Source organism: Elephantulus edwardii, unplaced genomic scaffold, assembly GCF_000299155.1.
Source record: "Elephantulus edwardii isolate Elephantulus edwardi_28Jun2011 unplaced genomic scaffold, EleEdw1.0 scaffold00196, whole genome shotgun sequence".
Classification (NCBI taxonomy): Eukaryota; Metazoa; Chordata; class Mammalia; order Macroscelidea; family Macroscelididae; genus Elephantulus; species Elephantulus edwardii.
The window spans coordinates 4,141,955-4,155,341 of NW_006399946.1; the positions used below are offsets into that span (position 1 = coordinate 4,141,955).

Sequence of the window (13,387 nt, forward strand, 5' to 3'; positions counted from 1 at the left end):
GGGGGGGGGAGCAATGCGATACCTGAAGATGGGTGTCGTGGGTCCTGTTTGTGTTAATTTAGGTACAGTGTGAGTTTCTGAGAATTTATTTCTTCTTGTTATTACAGTTGGTTTAAATATAGTTCTCTGTAGTGTTATGTCATTAATATTTATATTTTAGTGGGTTCTATTCTGACATCTCTAATTTCATTTCTTATTTGAGTTATTTCCATCTTCTTTCTTTTCCTTTGTCAGTGATTTGCCAATTTTGTTAATCCTTTTAAAGAGCCAATTCCTGGTCTTGCTAATAGTTTCTACTGTTTTTCTGTTTTCTATTTCATCTAATTATGTTCTTTAATACTTCCTCTCTTCTAAAAGTTGTAAAGTTTGGTTGCTGTTCTTTTTATATACAATGGATATGTTAAGTAGCTTACTTTGCTTCTTTCTTACTTTTTGATGTGTTTGTTTGTTGCTATAAATTTACCCTGAGTATTGCCTTTGCTGTGTCTCCAGTATTTTGGTATGTTGTATTTTCACTCTTACTTGTTTCAAGAAAGATTTTTATTTCATTTTTTAAATTCCACAGTACTCAAGCAAGGTGCTATTTAGCTTCTAAGTTTATGGTCCAACCTACTCTCCTTCATCTTGTTGATTTCAAACTTTATGGAATTGTCATTTGATAAAGAAAGATGAATTGCATTAGGTAAATCTGCTTTCAGAGGCCTTTCCAGAGAATTGAAATGCAACTATGTCAGTCTAGAGACTAATGTATGCCTGATCCAGTCCATGGTCTTAGCAATTATTTGCTACGCTTCAAAAAGCTGAATAATGACTAAGGATGATAGAAGAATTGATGTCTTTGTGTTGTGGTGTTGGAGAAGAGTCTTAAACCTACCATGGGTCACCAAGAAAACAAATAGCTCTGTCTTGCAAAATCAAGCTTCTCTTTGGAGGCTAGGATTTTGATGCTCTGTTTTACATGCTTTGAGCATGTGGACAGGAGGGACCGATCCTTGGAGAAAGACATCATGTTCTGAAGGGTGGAGGGGCAGTACAGGATAGGAATACTCCAGATCAGATGGATTGATATAGTGAGTAGGGAAATGGGGATAGGTGAGTCAGAGTCAATGAGATTGGCTCAGGACAGGAAAGGCTTCAGAGTACATATGGTCACAATGAATCACAGACAACTTGATGTCACATACAACAACTCTTTTAACTTAACAGGTGTGTTTAGTCCACTCACATTCAGTGTAATTATCAATAGGCAGTGTTTTATTGTTTTTATTTTGGTGTATGCTTTTTTTATGGTGTTGCTGATTGCTTTGTTCCATCTAGTTTTCTGTCTCAGTGGGAAGAACTTCCTTTAGTATTTCTTCTACATTTCATCTTGTTTTCTTGAATTCTTTTGATTCCTGCTTTTCCATAAATATTCTAATTTTGCCATAATATTTGAGGGATAGTTTTGCTAGACACAGTATTCTTTTTTCTTTCAGAGTTTAGTATAGACCATCCCACCATTTTATTGCTGGTATAGTTTTAGCTCTGGGTTGGAAGCCTGGTGGATAGGCCTTTGTATTTAAAAGCTGGTTGGGCCCTAACTAAGTTGCTAGTTTGGAGGCTTATGTATGAAGCAGTTGGATTCTGGAGGATAGGTTCTCTTGATTTAGTTGAAAATCAGGTATAAACTGTTTGGTCTGGGTTTTGTTTTGGTGGTGTTGTTTTTTAAATATCATTCACAGTATGTGAGCTGATTCATCACCTGGATTTAATTAATAATCACCTGTGGCCTGGAAGCCTCTTGTTTAAGTCAAATCAGAGCCTGGTGTTAATTATGTTTGGGAAGAACTTTGTTCTAAGTGGTACAGTACTGGTCTGTGAATTTGCTGTACTCAGCTAACTTGGCATTGCTGTGACACTGAACACTGTGCCACCGGTGTTTCAAATGCCATAATGGTTACCCATAATGGACAGGGTTTGGTAGAACTCCCAGATTAAGACAGGCTTGGAAGCAGGATTGGCATTCACTTCTTAAATAACAGATCTTTGGAAATTCTATGAACTTTTGGAGACATGATAATTATAGAAGAGGTTTCATATCTTTTGTTTAGAGGGTTGTTAAGATTCATACTTGACTTGATGGCACTTAACAACAAGTTTCTGCTGAGAAATCAGACCTTAGTTTTACTGGTTCTCCACTGTAGTTAGTTCTCTACCTTCTTTCAGTATTATATCCTTGTCTTACACTTCTTTTTTACTATTTGGAGCTATAGCATGTTTTGGTGTTTTTATTTGTGGTCAATCTTACTGAGTTTCACTTAGCTTCATGAATGTATTTTTTTAATTCATTTTTCTTGAAACCTGGAGAGTTTTAGTAAATCATCCATAATTTTCTTGCTGCTTTTCTTGCTTTCCCCTGCTCTGGAATTCCAATCACATGTATGCAGTTTAATGGGTCACATAATTCTTATGATTTCTTAATTTGTTTTCCTTCTTTTTTCTGATTTTTACTCTAGCTCATTAGTGGTTTTGTCTTCTGTTTCATTGATTCTGTTATATTTATTTAATTCTTCTCTTTTGTCCTTTCAACATGTTGACAAATTCTGAAATGTTGGCCTTATTCTTCTGCATTTCAGTTTCTCATTTTTCTGTGGCTTCTCATATTGATTTTATCTGTTCTGTCTTGCGTTGATTTTTTAAAATTTGTCTAGAGTTTTAATTGTATATTCTATCAACTGTTTATACTTTTCTTCTATCCTATTAAGACACTTGACCATCATTTTTCTGATTTCTTTCTCAGAGAATTTCATCAGCCTTTCTTTCTCTGAAAGATCCTTGTCTTCTTTTTGTATGAAGTTTGAAGTTTTCTGTTGCTTCTACGACATACTGGTGATGTTGTAATTATATTTTCTAAAAATCACTTACTTCTATTGGATGTGTGATGGTCAATGGGACATCTGTTCATTGTGCAATACTGTCAGTTAAAGGGGACTGATCTTGGGTGCTGTCTAATGCTGGACATGTGGAGTAAGCACTAGGCCTTACTCTAATGAGATGTGTGCACATTCTTGTTTTATGTTGTGGGACCTGCAGAGAGTATGAGTGGGGAGTAGGCCCATAGTTGGGGCTGGAGAACTGTGGCCTTTCTTCAGTATCCATTTTGTACCTGTATAGAAAGGTCCACTAGAGTCACTAAATTTCTGAACCTCTGTGAATCAAAGACTTTTTGTGAATTAATGATTTTCTTAATTATTGCACTTGCAAGTTTTCAACTAGCTCTAGAATGAGGTTGAGTTACTAGGTCATGGATGAGTGCAGGGCTAGGATACTAGACTAACTTTGGGAGTGGCCACCTGTAGGTTTGGCTCTAGAGGTTTGTAGGCTGTTGCTGGGTGTGATGTGAGGAAAGTCTTGTGATGGGCATGACTTAGCCATTTCACAGGTGCCTTTCAACAAAACAACCAGTTTTTTGCTGGAGTCTTGGAATTGTAGGTGGTGAGGGTACAATGTAAGGCTGCTAGGCTACTGTCAGATGTGGTGGATAATGTGATTACTATTGGGTATGGATTTTTAGCTACAGAACTGCTACCTTTCACTCTAAAGCTCATCTGTGTTTTCTCAATGCCAGAGTCAAAAGGGTGCTAAGTTCACTTGCCATAAAAGATAGGTTGGGCTGATCCCTGTCTGTTTAGCTGAGAAATCCTTTTGTTGGATGTTCATGAGTATAGGGAAAATGAGGTTGTTACTATCTTCACTTTGACATAGGTTGGACATTGGTGTTTCCTGTTGGTGGGTCCTGAGCCTAGTCTCCTGGAGGAGGAAGAGAATCCTCTGTTGGGATTTATGAAGCTGCTTTACCTGTCTCTTTAATTGATCTCCGTCCAACCTTCTTCCTCTCTCAATCTATTCTGATTTTGTTCTCAGTAATTTCTCCAAAATTTCAGAGTCCTGGGATTATTGCCAAGAACTGCCTTTCCTTGTCTTTAGGTGACCTTTCAGAAGAGAGATGATTTCCCTATTTAAATAGTCTTCCATCCAACTGGAATTAATTTTACTTGTATTTTATTTATTATGAAAATTATTAGACTATGTGAATAATAATAAACTATGTTTAACATTGAGCAGAATGGAAATTCCAGAACACTTAATTATGTTCATGAACATAAAACAAGAACCAGTATTTTTAATAGAACAAGGGGATCCTGCTTGCATAGATTAAAATCAGAAAAAGTGGAAACAACCCAAGTGCCCATTAACAAACAAATGGATAGAGAAGCTCTGGTATATTCATACAATAGAATAATAATAATGCAGCATTGAAAAACAAGGAATTAATGAAATACTATGCAAAATGGATGACCCTGGAGGACATTGTGCTGAGTGAAATTTCTCAGTCCCAAAAGGACAAATATTGCATAGGACCACTGTTGTAAAACGGGAATGACATCAGGGTTAAGGGAAGACAGAAAAGGAGGAGAGGAATGATGTATATTACATTGAAACAGATGAGGGAGAGAACTGTCCAAAGTGAAGTCTACATAGTGGAGAGGACAACGAGTTTTTCTTTTTCTTTTCGAGGAGAAGAGTGAATTGGGGAGGCTAGGTGGGGAGAAAAGTGCAACAATGAATGACTGGAAACCCTAAGTCTCTGTAAAGTTTCATTAAAATTAATAAAAATTTAAAAATTATTTTAAAAAATCAGGAAAAGTGTGTGTCAGGGTTAATTTAAGAAGCTGGATAAATGAGACACCAAACAGATTTTCCTTATATTGTCTTAAAATTTAAAGACCAGTTTCCCCAAAGGTGTGCAATGCATCATAAAATGGCTTTTTAAAAAATATTTCTATCAGGTTTCTTTTAATGCTCTACAAGTTTATTTACAAAATCCACATACATTGTTTTTAAGAACAAATTATTTCCATTTCCCTCAACCTGCCCCCATCAAACTGTATAACCCTATGATTAATCCCCACTCCCCCTGCTTCCATCCTCCTTCCTCTGCTTCCACCTTCTGCTACCCCTCTTGGATTCCTATACTTGTGCTACAATAATGGTTTTATACAGTTTTTATCCTGTGGGACTGAATTAGTTCACTCAGCATAATGCTCTCCAGTCCCTCCCAAGTTATGTAATAATTTATAAAATCATTGCTCCTGCGTGCTGCAGAGTATTCCGTTGTTTGAATGTACCATAATTTCACAATTCATTCATGTGTGGTTAGACATTTGGGTTTTTTCCATGTTCTTGTGATGGTGAATAATGCTGCTATGAACATTGGTGTACAAATCTCAATTTGTGCCTGAGTTCTCATATTCTCAGGGTATATTCCAAGTAGTGGAATAGCTGAGTCATATGGAATTTCTACTTTCAGCTTTTTGAGAAAGCACCAAACTGCCTTCCAGAATGGTTGCATCATTTTACAATCCCACCAACAATGTATAATATACAATCGCCTAATGGCTAGGAGAAAGGTTGGGCAGTATGGCATATTAAATTTCACAGTTAAAGACATACAAGACTATTATCCAATCTAGTATAAAACTTACATACATTTTGACGAATTAGAATAAAAGGAAAGTAATCATTTGAACAAGCTAAAAAGTTTGGCATACTTAGGAACCTTTCTTTTTTGGTGGCAGGAATTCTTTAATTGCACTATGTAGGTCCTTTGAAAGTAACAAATAGAAGGCAAGTTTCTCAGTGCAACAATGAATGAATGAGAACCCAAAATCTCTGTAAATGTTCATTAAAACTAATAAAATTTAATAATAATTAAAAAGAAATAAAGAAAAAAAAGAAGGCAAGTTTCTGTTAAATTTGCTGTTGAACATTACATTCCACCCAAACAAAATACAATTTGGATTGAGTTGAGGGTGGACACCTTACCTTAACATACAAAAGAGATACATCAGTACAAATTTTGGACTAATTGTTTACAGAAAGAAAGTTTTAAAACTTGCTCTCATTTGGAAAAGGAACTTTTTCTCCCTGATGTGAAGTCCTCCAAGTTTAAGGCTGGCTCCATTCATTCTAATTTCTGCAGTTAAAACTTTCTCTGTTTATTTTATTTTTTCCTCTGAGTTCAACCGCTGTTAGATTTTTTTGGCATAATTTTTGTCATGGAGTTAATGATGGACAGGATAAATCAGCATAACATGACAATAATCAACTTCTCAAACATCTGGTGTGGTACTCATTTCATTTTGTGGTAAGGTTTTTGTTACTGAGCTTCCAAGTATTCCTGGAATGGCTTCTTAGAGAAGGACCTATGCTGGGAATAGCACCTATGAAAGCCACCTTCTACTCTACTACGTGTTTGCTGAATGTTACTATAATGAAGATTTTCTGGATGTGCATTTTAATTATTGGTTTTCTAATCAGAATTGCACCAAAGAAGGTTCAGAAAGTGTCCACAAGTTATTCCAGCTAGATCAAACAAAGGATTTAAAATTGAAGTACAGGACAAAATTTTAAAATAGCCAATCTTCTGTACTAGGTTTTGAGCTACCAGTTTTGTCCAGAATGCAAAGTCTTATGTTGTCTCTGCATGGTCAAGCAGCTCTTCAAATTTCTGATATTCTGCATCATTTCGTTCAATGTCTGAAATTCAAGCTGCTCATGAAATATGAAGGGCAGCTCTCTGAGTGCTGTACCAACTCCATCTTCAGGTCTCAATGCTAATATTTTAGATGATGCTCACCAAAGAAATAACTCCTTCAATATTCTCTTCATCTGGCTAAAGAGCCTGATCAGGGTAAGGTGATTCAGGGGAAATTAATTATATTCATAAACAGTTATCATAATAGAACCTGTATATGGATCCAAATATAGCAGAAAGGTGTGCAGACCTGTTCCAAGCCCAACAGAAGACAAAATTCCTAAGCCATTACTCACAGTAGTTTCGGGATTCAGATGTATCCACAGGAACCATCCTGCATTAATATCAATCCCCCTCACCAGGTGGCTAGGAGGCTTTGGTGTGCACAGATCACATTGTATAAGATTTACTTCTTTTTCTAAAGGTAGGTACATGAATCTGTGACCCTTGGGCCTGGTTTTAATTGTTTTTGGTCAAACATTCTTGTAAATGGTATAGCACTGTTCTATCCATATGCTGCACAGAGGTAACTAGTGGTTGTTGTGATGCTAAACATTGTGACACTGATGTGTCAAATGTGATAATGGTTTCCCACGGTGAACAGTGTTTGGTGGAGTTCCCAGATTAAAACAGGCTTATAAGCTGAAGTGATGTCCACTTCCAAAATAGCTTGCCTCTGGAAACTCTGTGAACTTAGAAAAATGATGAAAGCTATCCAAGTGTTCAGGTCTTTCATTCATAGGGTCACTATGACTTGACTATGACATTTAACAACAACATCCTTCACCTCATGGTCTACACAGGAAGCAGACTGACTGTCTGTGGAAGAAATCACTGGAGAACCTCAGTATCAGCTGTGAAATCTAGACCAGTTGCTGATTTTGGAACAGACCATCAACTACTCATGCGCTTTCAAACTGAATCTAAAGAAAATAAAATCAAATCCTCAAAAATCAAAGATAGACCTTGAATTCACTAGAATTTAAAGACCATCTCAGGAACAGTTTTGAATCCTTGAGCACTAAAGAATGAAGACAAGATGAGCTGTGGGAGGATATCAAGATTATCACTCATTAAGAATGCAGAAAGTCATTACAAAGACAGAAGAGAAAGAGAAGACCAAGATGGATGTCTGTTGAGGCCTGGCTAACTTGTAAAGCAAGATTAGCCCTGTACCAAAAGACCAGCAAAACTAATTCTATCTTGACTATAGTATCTGCTTGATAGAAAACAACTCAAGGAAGCAGGATGTTAAAAAGTAAGTCATACTGCAGCCATTTTATGCAAGTAGCCATTTTATGCCAGGTTCAAAAGTGCAGAACTGTTCATCATTGTGGTTTGATATTGGAAGGGAGACAGAGACAAGTTCAACCATTCCTTGAACCCTAGGACTGAGCAGAGGTGTGAACAATGGAATGTCCCTCCCTAAAGATTCTGTTTATACTCAAATGCTAATGGTCTTGCCTGATAAGAAAAATAAGCAACTTGTCTTCCTTAACTAGTAAGTGGTTTGTAAATCTGAATGTACTCTCAATCTTGAAGCTGAGTTGTTCTTTTTTTCTGTTCACTGCAAAAAGTTATATAAGACAGAAGTTCACTAATAAACTTTGCTATCCACCATTAGCTGGTAGCCTCTCCATGTCTTCATTTTTAATCCAAGTCCCTTCTCTCAATGGAACTGTTCAATGTAATGGGGCAGGACCCAATTAGTTGTCAAAAGAAACTACTATAATGCTGAGAAGCCAAAGCAAAGGGGGAAAATCAAGAAGTTACGGATCTGAACAGAAGATTCCAAAAGGCAGCTCTGGAAGACAAAGCAAAATATTTTAATGAGGTGTGTGAGGAGCTGGAGTAAAAAAAATAATAAAAGGATGAACTCATTTGCTATTTCTTAAGCTGAAGGAACCAAAGAACAAATCCAAGCCTCAAGTTCCAATACTTAAGGATGCTTAAGGCAGAATGTTGAGTGATCCAGGAAGCATCAAATGAAGATGGAAGGAATACACACGGGCACTATACCAAAAAGAACTGGCTGGAACAGAAGAATTTCATAAAACAGCATATGATCAAAAGGCAATGGTGATAAAGGAGTAAGTTAAAGTTTCTCTGAAGGAATTGACAAAAATCAAGCCACAAGAATTGATGGAATAACAATTGACATATTTTAGCAAGTGTTTGTTCACTAGATTATGCTGAGAAATCTGCAAGACAGCTACCTGGCCAACTAACTGAAAGAGATCTGTATTTATTCCCCTTCCACTAAAAGATGACCACTAAAAGATGAGTGTGGAAATTATCAAATTATATCATTAATAACACATGCAAGCAAGATCATGCTGAAGAATATCCAGAAATGACTGGAACAGTACATCAACCCAGAACTTCCAGGTGTGCAGGCTGGGTTTAGAAGAGACCATGGCATTAGGAATACCATATCCAGTGTTAGATAGATCTTGGCTGAAAGCAGAAAGTACCAGAGAAACGTTTTTCTGTGTTTCATTAATTATACAAAGGCATTTGAATGGATCATAACAAAATGTTGCTAACCTTGAGAGGATCTCAGAACATTTAACTGTGCTCATGAGAAATTTATACTTGGACCAAGAAGCAGTAGTCAGAACAGAGAAGGAAAATACAGCACAGTACAGGACCAGGAGAGATGTGCATCATGGACGCACTCTAATCATTTCAAGCTATATGCAGAACAGATCGTTTGGGAGGTTGGACTTTATGAGGAGGAATGTGGCATCAGGATTAGAGGGAAATTCATCAAGAACCTCCTTTATGCAGATGACACAATATTGCTTGCTGAAACTGAGTAGGACATGAGGTGTTTGCTGCAGAAGATCTCCAATATGGATTGAAGCCCAACATCAAGAAAATGAAGCCAATGGGCCAATTGGAAACACCATGATGGACAAAGAAGAGATTGAGGTTGTTAATTACTTCAGCTTTCTTGGTTCCACAATCAACACTCTTGGCACTAGCAGTCAGGAAATAAAAAGACTAATTACATTGAGAAAAATTGCTGTCAGGGACCTCTCTAAAGTACTGAAAAGCAATGATGTCAGTCTGGAGACTAAGGTGCACTTGATCCAGGCCACAGTATTTATAATTACTTACTATGCATCTAAGAGCTGGACAGTAATGAAGGATGATAGAAGAAGGATCAGTGCCTTTGAGGTATGGTTCTAGAAAAGAGTATTAAAGAAAAGAGTATGGACTGTCTGGAGAACGAACAGGTTAGTACTGGATAGTGTGAAACCAGACTGCTCCCCTGAAGCAAAGATTTTGAATCTCTGTCTCACATGCTTTTTGCACGTGGTCAGGAGCAACCAGTCCTTAGAGAGGGACATCGTGCTTGGAAGGAAAGAAGACAACACAGGAGAGGAAAACCCAGGATGAGATGGATTGACTCAGTGACTGGAAAAATGGGATCAGATCTGTCAGAGACATTGGCTCAGAATAGGACAGTGTTTAGAATTAATATACATAGGGTCAGTATGAGCCACAGCCATAAAAATAACAACATCCAGTAGGTATACAAAAGAAATTGTTTCTCTCCTCGTTTGACATAGTATTGATGTGCTCCTTCAACACAATCCATAGCTATAAGCACAGAAAGCAGCAGTATAAAAGATACCACATGCTTTGACAAGGCCATAATTTTAGGTCCATTCCTTCAAGATAACAAATATTTCCGGGGGGGGGGTGGGAACTACAAGGTAATGAATGGTTATCGCCATCGGACAATATTCTACCTTTCTTCCTGATCTTTTCTCTTCTTTTCATTCATTGAAGAAGGATCTGTGAAATTTCCATTATGTTGCTCCTTGTTCTTTGATACACGCCTTTGGTCACTACATTTCCCCCCATTCTCTGTCATTTTTATAGATCAGTAACTCTTGAGGACCCAACCGCTCAGACCCCATCTTCTACAGATCTTAGGATCTTAGAAGCAGCTCAAGAACCTTTTTAAAATACAAGAGCAGAAATGTCAGATTGAAGACTAAGGAGCATCAGACCAAAGCCATAATATTTTCAATTGTGTCATATGCATGTGAAAGTGTGACAATGAGTAAGAAAAACAGATGCCTTAGAACTGTGATAGTGACAAAGAGCATTGAATACATCAAGACTTTCAAAAGAAGAAACAAATCTGTCTTTGAGTAAATTTAACCAGGGTGCTCCTTAGTGACAGGAATGGTGCTTTATTTCATGTATTTTGGGCATGTTGTCATGAGGTGCCAGTACTTGGGAAAGGACAACATGCTAAGAAAAGTAGAGGGTTGGCAAAGGAAAGGTAGATTTCTCAATAAGGTAGATTGACATAGTGAATGCAGCTATGTAGCTTGAGCATGGCAGAGATCATAAAGATGGCATAAGATTGGACAGAGTTCTGATCTGTTGCTCACAGGCTTCCTATGAGTTATATGACAGATAGCATCTGACAACAATATGAACAGTAGAGTCCCTCAGAAGTCATTGTTTTGATTGGAACTTATTTTCTGGGTCATATGAAAAAAATTAAAAACTCATTGCCATTTACATTCTTATTTCATAATATAGCAGTTTGAGCTAGCACATACTATTCACAAAATACTTTTTTCTCCATTTTAGTAATTTTTCCCATTTAGTCACCTACTGATACTAAGATAAGTGTTTTATTGAGAGAACTTCTCCATAGCCATTTATTTATTACAGAAACATAATGCGAACTAGAATTTTAATAGCAGTATTTTTTCCACGTATCTTCACATATAGAGAAACTATTGTGCATTGGTAACTCCAAGTTTAGTCCTGTAGTGGGTCCTAACTCTATTTCAATTCCTGACATAGATGAAGATGTTCTTTGTGTTCTTTCTGAGCAGTAAATCAGTTACCAAGAAGAATGTCATTTGAAAGCAGATTTTTGAGTGGTGAGTCAAAAAAGCTTAGGTAGGCATGTTTTTAATGGTTTCAATAAGCCGTAGCTCCAATCATTATGTAATCAGATGACAGAAACTCCAGAACAAATTCTGGAAGCTGTTAAATTTGAAATTGTACACATATCCCAATTACAGTGTTTTGCCCACATTTATAGCTCCACTTACAACAGTTCTTAGAATCTTAAATAAAAGCTGTAGACAGAATTCAATGGATAATTTTTCAGGACTAAGCTAATGATTGCTTTCATTCCAGAATTATTTATTTTCCTTTTTTTGTCCTGTAAATACCTTAATGAAATAGTCCCTTGGTAAAATAAGTTTGAATACAAGATGACTTCTTCCACATACCTCTCCTCCCACACCCCTCCAACTTCACCTCCTTGAAAAAACAAAACAATGAAAATAGGATCCAAAGTTGTTTTTCCAGGAAAGACTCAGAGTTTTGAGGACCAGAAGTGAAATAAAATCAAATAGAGTTTTGTTCTTTTTTTTTTTCTCTCCCAGTCTGTCATTCCAAAGATCCTTGAGGAAACCACTCTTGGAACTATGAACCACATGTTTTTTTCATTAAGATTTCAAGCATATTTCATTAAGAATTGTTACCATTAGTTTTGTTGCTTCCATTAATTAGCAAAAAAATACCAAAAAACCAAACTAACAAAAAACTCCAAAACATAGATAAAAAGTCTCTGAAAGGAAAGTAGCAGGTGAATTTGCAAGAAATAAAAATTAGATTTTAGGATACACTATTTGTATAGCTTAAAGCACATTTTATATTGTGTCATTGCATTGGCTGACTTATGTTTCCTGATTATTGGTACCTGACTATTGTTTGTTTGAGGGTCAGTGTGGAATGTTTGGTGGTTGTTGTTGTTTGTTTGTTTTTCTATTTAAGACTCTTGTTTAGAGTCAGCATAACCTCATGGAAGGCTTTGTATTTAAAAGTTGATTGAGCCTGAGGGGCCTAGTGTTATTATATTTTAGAGGAAAATTCTTCTAAGTGGTACAGCACTGATCTGCCAGTTTGCTGTATTGAGGTAACCTGTGGTTGCTGTGATGCTCAACCCTGTGCTGTTGGTTTGTCAAATGCCATAATGCTTACCCATGGCGCACAGTGTTTGGTGGAGCTACAAGATTAAGACAGGTTTGGAAACAGGAGTGGCATCTGCGGCACTCAGTAATGGCACACTCACTCTCTTACAGATTTGAAGGCTTTATTTATTTCCTGGCCAAGGGTTGTTGTCTCCCATACAAAGATGAGAAAGAACCACCCTTTCCAATTAGCAAGACATTTTATATGATTTCAAAGCAAGGGCTATTGTTAAGTCCTTGAATTCCCACCTAAAAGACCACCAACTCAAGTTTGCAATCGGCAAGAGTGCTATATATTGCAGAACAAAATCTAGCATGCAGGAGGTCCACCATTTAGCAGAGAAGAAAATGGAGACCCCAGGCAAGTGCACATAAACTTCTTATATGTGTTCTCTGTTTGCTCAGCGTGAGGTAATTGGACCATGATTGGTGAGCAAGGGAATCAGTTAAATGGGCTAGTATGTTATTGGTTTGTCTAGGTGAAAACCCCACCTACCCTTATCCCTTCCTGTCTCACATATACATTCTTTCTGTCACATATACATTCCTTCTGTCTCACGGGCACATACCCGCATTCTTGTGCCATTTACCTTAAACTCTATGGTAGGTTATTATTTTTTTGTTTGTTTTTATGTATGGGGGGTTTTTTTGTTGTTTTTAAATTTAGGTTGTTTATTTTTCATTTCAATGAACACCTACAGAGATTTTGGAATTCCATTCATTCATTGTTGCACCCTTCGCCCCGCACAAACCCCTCTCCCCCTCCCATTTGCTCCTCTCCTTGAAAAGC

At 37.0% G+C, this 13,387-nt stretch overlaps 1 pseudogene; it reads right to left on the reverse strand.

Moving 5' to 3' along the window:
* Nucleotides 1-6,038: 6,038 nt before the first annotated feature.
* Nucleotides 6,039-10,463, reverse strand: LOC102872905 (annotated as a pseudogene).
* Between the last annotated feature and the right edge of the window lie 2,924 nt (nucleotides 10,464-13,387).